The 13,057-nt window shown below is 38.2% G+C and overlaps 1 pseudogene; it reads left to right on the top strand.

Annotated features, from left to right (window-relative positions):
- The first annotated feature begins 949 nt into the window (after window positions 1-949).
- On the top strand, window positions 950-4,348 carry LOC131534584 (major histocompatibility complex class I-related gene protein-like; annotated as a pseudogene).
- The last annotated feature ends 8,709 nt before the right edge of the window (window positions 4,349-13,057 follow it).

The following is a 13,057-nucleotide window of genomic DNA, read 5'->3' as shown; positions in this document are numbered from 1 at the left end:
ACGTGTTGGGCTCAACTTCCGGGCGATCTTCCGCTCAGTCGCTCGGCCGCTGGCTCGCAGATCGCAGCGGCAATGGCTCTCCGTCATCGGTGGGCTCGGGCTGATGCTCCGTACCGCTGGGAGTTGGTGGGCTGGGCTCTGGGTCTGGAGTGGATCTGGCGAGATCATCCTCGGAAGAGACGGTGAGGGGTGATCCGTTTCTCACCAGAATCCACTCCACGGCGGCGAAATCCTCTCGAGGACCATCCTCGGACGACAGCGCTCTGCACGCGGTGTTCAGACTTGCGTTGTAGAATGAGCAGAGCGTGCCGTCCGGGTAGCTGGTGTCATTAGCTATCATCAGGAATAGTCTGGTGTGGTCCTCGAGAGATCGTTCCCCCTGCTCCAGCAGGAGGAGGAGGAATTCGGGCCGAACATAGGGATCCATAGATGCACAACGGAAAGAAAAAACACTGGGTAAAACGAGAAAACAAAACGGAGGGAAAAATACGGAGGTTACTTTGTTACGGTCGGTCTTTCTGTCACATCTCACGGGGGAGCCCGGGAATCAGGAACGAGGAGACGAGGAATAGCAACACGGGAGTTTAATAGGCAGGAACACAGATCACAGGTAGGGTAGACACTTACGTAGACACTTAGGTTGCCGTACAGGATGACTTTCAAAGACCGACAAACACTAACTGAAAGGACTGGGGTTTTAAGGACAGGACAATCAAGGAACTAAAGGAGACACACCTGGAATCAAATTAACCAATCAAGGGGAGACAGAAACTAGGTCACAGGGCACACATGGGGAGCAAAACACACACAAGACAGTCCAGGGACGTGACAGTACGTTTGTGCGACAGTTGTCCGTGAGTGGCTCCTGTTTACTATCGTTTTGAGTGATTTAATGATTTTTTTATTTTGTGAATAAAATTTAATGTCTATCATTTGCCGCTTCCCGCTTCTTTTCCCTTTAACGTTGTTACATTATATAACTCCTGTTAAAATTCCCTGGTCGAGACCTAAGGTTGTGGTCCATAATGTCTTGGTGGAAGGTTTCAAGCAAATGTGAAAAGGAAAGAAAAAAACCTGTTTGTGGTGTAAGGCTGCCTAACAAAAATAGTCATTTCCTGTAAAATTACCTAGCTAAATATTAAAAGCTGTAAAGTTCAGTCGAAACACTCACTAACTGCATACAAGGGCGGAACAAGTTTATTTCAAAGTTGATCATTTGCAAGTGAGTGTCGATTTTAAAGCATACCGTAACAGTAATTCAGTGTCAGTAATATGGACAAAATTTGTCTGCTTTTTCTATTTTTGCTTCCAATAGTTGCTCCAAAAGGTAAGATTTCAAATAAATTTTATAAAATCAATTTTTGTATACTTTTTGTATAATTTGGTAGGTCTTAGAATCTGCTTTTAGACATATCTCCTCAACCAGATTCACTGCTTGTAAAATATTTATAGTGTGCAGAAAAACAATGTGCTTCTAGTAGCTAAAGCATCACAAGCCTGAAAAGCATATACAAACAGAAATGTAAATTAAAACACAAAATTATTTGTGTTATTTTTTTTAGCATGTTAAGAGTCATTCACTGCCTTTTCAGTGTTGCCTGTTTAATGCCTGTGCTATTTTATATATATATTTTTAAATCTGTTAACTGAAAACTTTGACCAACTAAAACACTTTATGAAACATCACTTCTACATTGTTCTTTTTCACATAGTTGACTAATCTGTGTACTTAGCCTCAAAATTTCCTGGTTGTATAAAAACAGGGACTATAAAGAGATTCACGAGTCTGCATGTTCATAAAATTTTGAGATAATGGTAAATATTTAAACTGGTTTGGCTCGCTGTCCACAATGGAGAGTCTTGAGCATCAGACACAACTCTGTACTAAAGGAATATTATTTTATTTTGAATCTTTATGTTCTTGCAAATCATTATCATCTTTAACTTTATTGTAATTATTGACTGAAACATTTCAGCTTTAAACATCATTAAAAATTTGCAGTGTTGTTTTTGTTGTTACAAATTAAATTTTATGTTATATTTCACAGGTTCTCACTCTTTATGGTTGCTTGCAACGTACATTAAAGGACAAACATCATTTCCTGAATTTAGCTATGCAGGGATGTTGGATGATGTCAGAATTATGTATTATAATGGTGAGATGAAAACTCTCCATCCAAGAGGAAATACAACAGCTGAAGACGATGTGTTTGATTCAAATGTTCTTCTGACAATAAGTGACTATATACAGTCCTCTTTTGCGGAAAAATGGGCAATAGCAACAAAAAATTTAAACAACACTGAAGGTAAGCATTATGCAAGTCTTTGATAAAAATGTTATACTACAAATTAGGCTATTTATATTTTGTAATTGTGAAATAAGAATGTGTGCATGTAATGGGGTGCTTATTACAATATAATATAATATAATAATAATAAATCTTATTATAGATCATGATTATAATTGTTATCATTGTTGTTGTCAGTCCTCTGTCGTGTGTCATGTGGTCCCGCCTCTTGTTTCCTTATTTGGTCATGTTCCTGTCCTTGTTAAGTGTGATTTATCAGTTAATTCTTGTCCAGCTGTGTTTGTCTAATTATCTGTTATTGTCATGTGTATTTAGTTCATGCCTGTTCAGTTAGATTTTGTCTGGTCTACTCATTACTCCCCAGTGTTCCTGTGTGTCCCAGCCTTGCACTGTCTGTTTTGAGTTCATTAAAGACTGTATTTTGAGTTATCCTTGTCTCCTCGTTCCTCCCTGCTGTGTGCACCGTGACAGTTGTTTTGTGATTGTGCATGTAAAGGTATTTTAAATAAATACTACTTTTATTTTACTTTAACACTGTCTCTCCATTCTAGGAGTTATTGCCCTTCAGAGGCTGGTTGTGTGTGAGCTGAGGGATGATGGTGAACCGGGACAAATGATCACACGGGATGCTTTCAGAGGATCCACCACTGATGAGCTGCTATATGTTGACAAGAACTTTACATATCAGGGTACTTTAAATGTCTCGGCCCAAGTACTGAATATTCATCTTGAATTCAGCATGAAGCGTCATGAACTGCTATACCAACCATTTTGCATCAAAACACTCAAGGGTTACCTTAAAAAGAGGAGGACTCAAATCAATAGAAAAGGTATGATGACTGACTCCTAGCCAAACTAGTCAAGAACAATTGTTCTCATTTATATTTAGCATTTTTAAAACCAGTATTGAAATAATATTTCTCTTTTCTTTTTTTTCCCACAGTGAAACCTAAAGTCAGGCTCCTGCAGAAAGAACTGTCTTCTGGGTTTTGTGTGAGTTGTTTGGCAACAGGATTTTACCCTCGTCACATCAACCTGACCCTGTTCAGAGACGGGCAGCCTGTAGCTGATCATGAGATCACTGGAGGAGATCTGCTGCCCAATGATGACGGGACGTACCAGATGAGGAAGAGTCTGGAGATCAGTGCTGCAGACAAACACAAATACACCTGCTCTGTCACACACCTCAGTCTGGACAACAAACTGGACATCGCTTTGGGTAATGAGCTCTTACAGAAAACACAATCTAACAGTCAAAACAAAAAACAATAAAAGTCAATTTCTCAGTCTGTGGTTGATGTTTCAGAGTTTGATCACGGGAACCATTTAAATCAGTGATTCCTTCAGTTCTGATGGTTTTGGCTCTGATGTTGGTGTTTGGAGTGGCAGCTGCTATAACTGCGTGGAAAAGACGATGTGGAGGTAAGACAAGAACTTAAATGTCTAAAGATCCTACAAAAAAAGCAAATTAAAGGAATACCTCTTCAAAAAATATGTATTTGGGAGAAGTTATTTTTCAAAAACAATAATTCTTTTGTCTTGCTTTTGGTGTTTAGATTCAATTAAAAGTGGTTATTCTACTGCATCTAGTAAGTAATTCTAGTTATTCTAAGCAATTTGTTAATTTACAGCATAAAGAAAACATTTGCACACTGTACACTCTAAAACAATACATTTCATTTTCAGCATCTGAAGATATCGTGGACACAACATCAGAACTGATGTGAATGCCAGGACACAACGTGACACACATCTGTAAATTTGTTACCTACACAATTTCCACTATAATTCACTGGTTGAGACCTAAAAAGGAAACAATTATATTCCTGTCAGCTGCACCATGTGAATAATAATGTGATTTATATCAGATTGAGTTAGAACCTATCAACCTGCACCATCTAGATTTTAATGATAGAACTTTCTATGTCTGCAAGTGTCAGCCACTGTCACACAACTGATTGTTTGTCACACTGTCACACCTTTCTATTCCTTGACCTAACAGTGGAGGAGAAGATTTAGAGAAAGTAGATACATACTTTGAGCCATTTATTACCATTTTTATTCATTTATTTGATGGTGTTGATATAATGTAATGTTTACATATGTCATACATTTGTTATTGTAAAATAAAATGTAAATTTTCTTAAAGTTGCTTATGTCTTTCAAAGTCTGTACTGTCATATGCACATTTCCCTGTGCAATGAAATTTTTACTTTGCTTTCTACTCTGAGTGCCATTATTAACAAACAAGAATAAGTATTGATAAATAAGAAAAAGGAAACCTATAAATTACAATCTTTCTTTCTTTGTTTTATTTTATTCAAAAACTGAAACAATTTTTCCCAAGACCTATTACTCCCATCCAGGTACTGACCAGGCTCAATCCAACTTCGCTTCAGTGAGCAATCAGTCTTGGGCTACCACAGGGTGATAGGGTGAATGTGTGGATCCAGCATCACAACAAGGAAAAAGTTTTCAGCCATCAACATCCTTCCACTTCATGTAAAATAAAATTGACACAGCCAGTAGCATTAAAGATTCTCCCTATATTTACTGATTTATTTTTCATTGTGCATCTTTATTTAAAGCAATTTAAAATGAGGAAAGGCCAAACTTAGGAAGCAATAATAAAAGTGTTGACACAGTATCTGAAACAGTGTAATCCTAGACTGACTTGGATTACTGTCATGGTAACTGAGATTTTTCAGGAAATAAAACTTGCTTGACTCATCACAAACTTTGGAACTGGGCACATTCACTGAATGTGGCTATAGAGAAAAACTTTTTTTACTGCTTTATAACATGACAGTTTTGTTTTTTCTGAGTGTTCTGTCATTTCCAGCAGCTGTTTTTACAGGTAGGATTTGCCTTTAAATCAAGTGTGGTACATGATCTCAACAGACTGTATACCATACAGTATTTTGATTGTATTTTTTTCACTCTTTGTGGCTTTTTGCAACTTCCATTCAAAGAGACATGCCATTTCCTGCATTTAGTGCCATATGTACAGGTGCTGGTCATATAATTAGAATATCATCAAAAAGTTGATTTATTTCACTAATTCCATTCAAAAAGTGAAACTTGTATATTATATTCATTCATTACACACAGACTGATATATTTCAAATGTTTATTTCTTTTAATTTTGATGATTAGAGCTTACAGCTCATGAAAGTCAAAAATCAGTATCTCAAAATATTAGAATATTTACATTTGAGTTTGAATAAATGACCATCCCTACAGTATAAATTCTGGGTATCTCTTGTTCTTTGAAACCACAATAATGGGGAAGACTGCTGACTTGGCAATGATCCAGAAGATGAACATTGACACCTCCACAAAGAGGGTAAGTCACAGAAGGTCATTACTGAAAGGTGTGGCTGTTTACAGAGTGCTGTATCAAAGCATATTAAATGCAAAGTTGACTGGAAGGAAGAATTTGGGTAGGAAAAGGTGCACAAGCAACAGGGATGACCGCAAGCTTGAGAATACAGTCAAGCAAAGCCGATTCAAACACTTGGGAGAGCTTCACAAGGAGAGAACTGAAGCTGGAGTCAGTGCATCAAGAGTCACCACGCCAGACGCCTTCAGGAAAAGGGCTACCAAGCCACTTCTGAACCAGAGACAACGCCAGAAGCATCTTACCTGGGCTGTGGAGAAAAGAACTGGACTGTTGCTCAGTGGTCCAAAGTCCTCTTTTCAGATGAAAGTAAATTTTACATTTCATTTGGAAATCAAGGTCCCAGAGTCTGAAGGAAGAGTGGAGAGGCACAGAATCCATGTTGCTTGAAGTCCAGTGTGAAGTTTCCACAGTCAGTGATGATTTGGGCTGCCATGTCATCTGCTGGTGTTGGTCCACTGTGTTTTCTGAAGTCCACAGTCAACGCAGCCATCTACCAGGAAATTTTAGAGCACTTCATGCTTCCTTCTGTTGACAAGCTTTATGGAGATGCTGATTTCATTTTCCAGCAGGACTTGGCACCTGCCCACACTGCCAAAGGTACCAAAAGCTGGTTCAATGACCATAGTGTTACTGTGCTTGATTGGCCAGCAAACTCGCCTGACCTGAACCCCATAGAGAATCTATGGGGTATTGTCAAGAGGAAGATGAGAGACACCAGACCCAACAATGCAGATGAGCTGAAGGCCACTATCAGAGCAACCTGGGCTCTCATAACACCTGAGCAGTGCCACAGACTGATCGACTCCATGCCACGCCGCATTGCTGCAGTAATTCAGGCAAAAGGAGCCCCAACTAAGTATTGAGTGCTGTACATGCTCATACTTTTCAGTTGGCCAAGATTTCTAAAAATCCTTTCTTTGTATTGGTCTTAAGTAATATTCTAATATTTTGAGATACTGATTTTTGACTTTCATGAGCTGTAAGCTCTAATCATCAAAATTAAAAGAAATAAACATTTGAAATATATCAGTCTGTGTGTAATGAATGAATATAATAGACAAGTTTCACTTTTTGAATGGAATTAGTGAAATAAATCAACTTTTTGATGATATTCTAATTATATGACCAGCACCTGTATGTTGGATGACATTACAGTTGGATACCATGACTCAGAGACAAACAGCTATGTGCCAAGAGGAAACACTACAAATGAAGATGGCGAGGTTGATAGCATAAGTTATAGTAGGCCTATAAGGGATTTGCAATTTATTTTTACAGAAAGACTCTCAGTGTCACGGTGTTGTGTAGCGGGAAGGACGTAGGAGGCAGCAGGTACAAAACGTTCTTCGCTTTAATAAATCAAATAGAGAAATCCAGGAGACACAACATAAAAAGACAAGTGAACGGACAAAGACTCCGGGATTACTCAGGACTTATAAACACATGGAATGTAATAAGAGAGAACATAAACAGGTGAGGAGTAATCAATGAACTTAACAAGAACAGGAAAATAACCAAAATAAGGAAACTCAGGACAGCGGAAAAACAAAGAACAATGAGTCCAGAACACTGAAACTCAGAAAGATATCAGAACCAAACAGAAGGTGTGTTCAGTTGTATAAATAAATAAATAAATAGTTCATAGCCATACATGGGTCAAGATGTTGGACTCTATGATGCATGATGGAATCTATACGTACAGTAATATTCCTCTTAATCTCGAACAGGTCTAGTAGTTCATCAGATGAATTTGTGTGAATTGTCGGACAATGACATACCTGGGAAATTGGTCACTAAGATTGCTTTTGGAGGCTCCACTACAGATGAAGTACATTTCATTGATGACAAGTTGACTTATCAGGGCATAGAAAAATGACAAGACTACACCTGGAGGTGTTCAAATGGAGCTATATACAGTGGGGAAAAAATTTATTTGATCCCCTGCTGATTTTGTACATTTGCCCACTGACAAAGAAATTATCAGTCTATAATTCTAAGGGTAGGTTTATTTGAACAGCACTATAAACAATTTCAAGCGGTTTCAACTAATTATTTAGTACCTAGTTCCACAGAAATTTTACGTTCAGTCAGTTTCTGACTTCAAAGTGTTATCTGAATTGTTATTTTTTAAGTTGGCTCAACCTATAGTGAACTAGTCTTATAGTCCATTCAACTAAAATGTTTTAATTGGTCAAACATTTAGAAGACTACAGCAAGTTATGTCAATTAAAATTTAACCATTTACTCAATGTGTTTTATATGTTACCTCAACTAAGATTTATTATTTGGGCATCATAAGAAATCGCTGGGGAACTACATAAACATTTTTATAGTTTAACAAAATTATTAAAAATGATTAACTGGTGTTTATCAATCACTAAAAACACACACTTTACAACACATAATAGCCTTTATTTAATAACAATCTCCTTTTATAACATTTTTCATACAAACTAAACATATAGGAATGAAGACAAAAAGTCACCTACATCTTGGATGGTCTGAGGGTCAGTAAATTAACAGCAAATAGAACCACTCCTTTGTTACATTGGCCGTGTGTTTTGGGTCATTGTCATGCTGGAATACCCATCCACGACCCATTTTCAATGCCCTGGCCCTGACGGTACATGGCCCCGTCCATCGTCCCTTTGATGCGGTGCAGTTGTCCTGTGCCCTTAGCAGAAAAACACCCCCAAAGCATAATGTTTCCACCTCCGTGTTTGATGGTGGGGATGGTGTTCTTGGGGTCATAGGCAGCATTCCTCCTCCTCCAAACACGGCGAGTTGAGTTGATGCCAAAGAGCTCGATTTTGGTCTCATCTGACCACAACACTTTCACCCAGTTCTCCTCTGAATCATTGGCAAACTTCAGACGGTCTGTACATGTGCTTTCTTGAGCAGGGGGACCTTGCGGGCACTGCAGGATTTCAGTCCTTCACGTCATAGTGTGTTACCAATTGTTTTCTTGGTGACGATGGTCCCAGCTGCCTTGAGATCATTGACAGGATCCTCTCGTGTAGTTCTGGGCTGATTCCTCACCGTTCTCATGATCATTGAAACTCCACGAGGTGAGATCTTGCATGGAGCCCCAGACCGAGGGAGATTGACAGTTATTTTGTGTTTCTTCCATTTGCGAATAATCGCACCAACTATAGTGGTCACTGTTACACCCTGTGCTCGGGAATAATAGGAATAAACTCTAAACAGGGCGTAACTGAACTGGGTTGTGGTGATGGAATCCCAAATGTTCAAATCACTCCGGTCGATAATCAAACGACTGCACAGTATTAGTCAAATAAGGTGATTAGGTTTATTCAAAAATAAACATCAAGTGAAAATAGAGATTTTCGGGGTGTCCAAAGGCCAAAATAACAAACAAAACCAATCTAGAAAGAAAAAGGAGGAAGTATTAAATAACATAATGGAGTTTTTTTACTTCCGTAACTACTTAACGAAAAACAAAAGCCAAACAAACCAATCAAAATAAATAGACAGGACACTCCTACGCTCCACGTTCTTAAAACAAAATGTTTTAGAACAGATGGTCGTAATCAACAGTCTTCACAATTCACTTAACTTCAACAAGTTTGATCATCGGCCGGAGGAGGGATCCAGGAGCTCTCAACCCAGACACGACCGAACCAACAATGAGCTCCCCCCATTGAATGCCGGCAGCATCCTTATAAAGGTCCTGCCTCGTCTGAACTGCCAATGACAAACATACACCTAGGGTTGCCACCAGTCCCTTAAAATACAGAATCGTCCCGTATTTAAAAGGTAAAATGATGCGTCCCGTATCAAGTCAATACGGGACGCGATTTGTCCCATATATTACAAAGGCCAAACATATTTGAATAAACAAATAAGTATTTTGCACTGTTTATAATACTAATAGCAATAATAATTAAATCAATTTCATAAGAAGTATTAGGGAAGGTCATTTGTGCGTGATTACATTTTGGCATCTTTGTTTCCATAGCGACGGAGTCTCCAGAACGTCTGGAATGTCACATCTGCCCTTTGAACACAAGGCTCTCAAGATGTAGGGCTGAATGAGAAAGATATCAATGTTTTCGGTCCGATAACTAATGATGAACGCGCAGTTTGCAGAGAAGCATTTGCTTACGGTGGGCTAAAGGGATAGTTCACCCAAAAAATTGAAATCGTCATTGTTTACACACCCACAAGTTGTTTCAAACCTGTAATAATTTCTTTCTTCTGTTGAACATATGTAGCACCCTCTTCCCTCTCAGGGTGGCTTACCTGAGTACTTAGGACGGGCACATGGGTTCGAATATGGATGTCTCTCGACTAAATAAACCTAGGAACCTCTCCTTTCTTCTCTTTTGCGGATTTGAAAATAACAAGGTTAACTATACAATGTCGATAAGTATCAGATTGAATCAATACTATAGAGTGTTTCAGTTGAAGCTTTCTCGTTGGTTATATAGGTATGTTCCCTTAACAGTAAGGAATTTACTGAGATCACTTAGAGGAACACTATAATGAAATTAAAAGAGATGAAGAAATGACCAATGGTGAGTTACAACTGTCACAACAATTAAATTAACTTGATCTCTCCAACAACCGCTTGGAGGCTTTAGCCAGACAGCCCCTCTGTGATGCAAACCTTAATTGTGTATTTCAAATACACCCTTCAGACAATTTAAACGTGATCACAAGTTCAATGGAAATAAAATAAACCGTTCCGTAAATATAACAATTAAATATTGATAACTAACTTAACTCATGTGGGCCCACTCACACACATACACACAGTCACTCTCACACCCCGTTGCAGGCCTGTACCGTTGCTGGTGATCGTTGTGGCCCGAAAATAAATGGATAATTGGCCCCTTCACTCTGAAGAGCCAAACATAAATGGAAATGAAGTACCTTTACTCCAATGAGTTCTCCCGCTTTAGGACAATCGAATCTCAGGTGCAGGTCGCCCCTAAGCAACGCATCCGGACCCCCATCCGATCCCTCGAGGCCAGGGGAACTCTGAACCCTTCGGCGGCTCAGAGCGCTACCTGGTCGGCGAGTCCAGCAGCTCCTCCGGATCACCGTTTTTCACGTTGATAGATGTCCAAAGCACTCAAAGTTGGCAATTTCAGGAATACATCATACAGTCATAAGGTCGTTTGGTAGTTTCAAATAACTCGCACGGATCTCGCTCGAATGTAGGAGAAACTTCACGATGACACAGTGCTTCCCTAACCCTCGCCGGCTAGGGTGAAAACAAATAACATTAACAAGCGATCTGCTAGATGAACTACTGTTTCGCTCTTAAAGGCTAAACAAAAAAATATAGATCAATCCTGTTCGGATTAATCTTGATTTTCTTCGTCCCTCACACGCCCATGGAAACGTTTTTTTTCCTTGAGCACGCACACCCCTCCCCTTTTTTTCTCTGCTCCTCCCTCCTTCACTAGAACCAATAATCCCCTACCTCCACTCTGCTTTAGGTCGGTTCATAGAGTTATAGTCCAATGAATACATGGTAAACTCAAACTTGATTGTAAAAACCACGTTTTCCACATGTAAACTACAACCGAACTTCAGTACAAACCCCCATTCTTAAAGGAACAGATAACCCTATAATTTTATACTAAAGAAAAAATGAAATCGATGCCCAAACATTAACATAAAGCGGGTTTTAACTGCTCTCTTCTCATTTAGAGACGATAAATACTGGTTGTTTTAAACCTGCACAGTTCTTTCTTCTGTTGAGCACAAAGAAGATATTTTGAAGAATGTGGGTAACCCAACAGTTTGGTCCCCAATGACACTGATAGTATTTTTCTCTAATATGGAAGTTACTGAGGACCAGCAGCTGGTTAGTTACCCACATTCTTCAAAGTATCTTCTTTGTGCTCAACAGAAGAAAGAACTGTGCAGGTTTAGAACAACCTGGGTAAATTATGACAGAATTTTCATTTTTGGGTGAACCATACCTTTAAAGTGACAGACACATTTGTGCTTCTAAAGGTATAGGCCTACTGTTTTATTAAGATTTGGAAAGTCTGTTAATATAATATTCCATATCAGAGCTTCTTAGACATAATTATTTTATTTTTAGACATGATGAGACAGATGAATTAATAGATTATAATTAATGCTAGACCCCATTTATTAATTTATCGTTTATATTAATCATAAATATATAGGCTACATAATAAATAATCATGTCATATACAATTTGGCATTATAAAAAGTAAAAAAAAAAAAAAAAAGAATGCTACATTATTTAGATTAAAATGGGACAAATAAATTACATAATAATGTAGCCTTAATTTAAGCAAATTAAATTTAAAATAAATAAATAAGAATGGATCCCATCCAGGTAACAGCTGCAGAACTGTCAAAAAGACTAACAATAAATAATAAATTATAAATAATCAAATAAAAAAAAAACAGTATTAATGTATTATGTTGCAAGTTTGCATACTTGAACATGTCTTCTCATGGTTTATTGTTGAGCTATGAGTTCCTCTGGGGTCGTGGGGGGTCAAGTCAAGTCATCTTTATTTATATAGCGTTTTTAACAATACAGATTGTGTCAAAGCACTTAACAGTATCCCTTATCCCTTATTATATAAGGGTCCCTTATTTTGCTTCGCTAAAGGTGGCAACCCTACATACACCCCATCATTGGACAACCTATCAGAGACCAGAAAGAACAAGAGGGAGGAGAAAAAACCCCCCAAAAAAAACACACAACACAACACAGATACCAAAGACACAAACCGTAACAGTCACCTTCTCACCAAACTGTTTGGCGATGGTCTTGTAGCCCATTCCAGCCTTGTGTAGGTCTACAATCTTGTCCCTGACATCCTTGGACAGCTCTTTGGTCTTGGCCATGGTGGAGAGTTTGGATTCTGATTGATTGATTGCTTCTGTGGACAGGTTGTCTTTTATAGAGGTAACAAACTGAGATTAGGAACACTCCCTTTAAGAGAGCGCTCCTAATCTCAGCTCGTTACCAGTATAAAAGACACCTGGGAGCCCGAAATCTTGCTGTGATTAATAGCGGATCAAATACTTATTTCACTCATTAAAATGCAAATCAATTTATAACATTGTTGAAATGCGTTTTTCTGGATTTTTTGTTGTTATTCTGTCTCTCACTGTTCAAATAAACTTATATTCATCAATAAATGAGGTATTGTAGTAAGTACTTACTGGAGGATGTAGAATAACCACTTCTATATGAATCTAAACACCAAATAAAATAAAAAGGAATTATTTAGAAAACTTATATAGTAAAAATATAGTAGTAATAAAATTCAATCAAAATTCAATCAAAAATGAAAATTGCATTGTTGTTCTAAACCAGTAT

This window comes from Onychostoma macrolepis, chromosome 25 (assembly GCF_012432095.1).
Source record: "Onychostoma macrolepis isolate SWU-2019 chromosome 25, ASM1243209v1, whole genome shotgun sequence".
In the NCBI taxonomy this organism is placed as follows: Eukaryota; Metazoa; Chordata; class Actinopteri; order Cypriniformes; family Cyprinidae; genus Onychostoma; species Onychostoma macrolepis.
The sequence above is the reverse complement of the archived record's forward strand: the minus strand, read 5'-3'. Positions and strand labels throughout refer to the sequence as shown.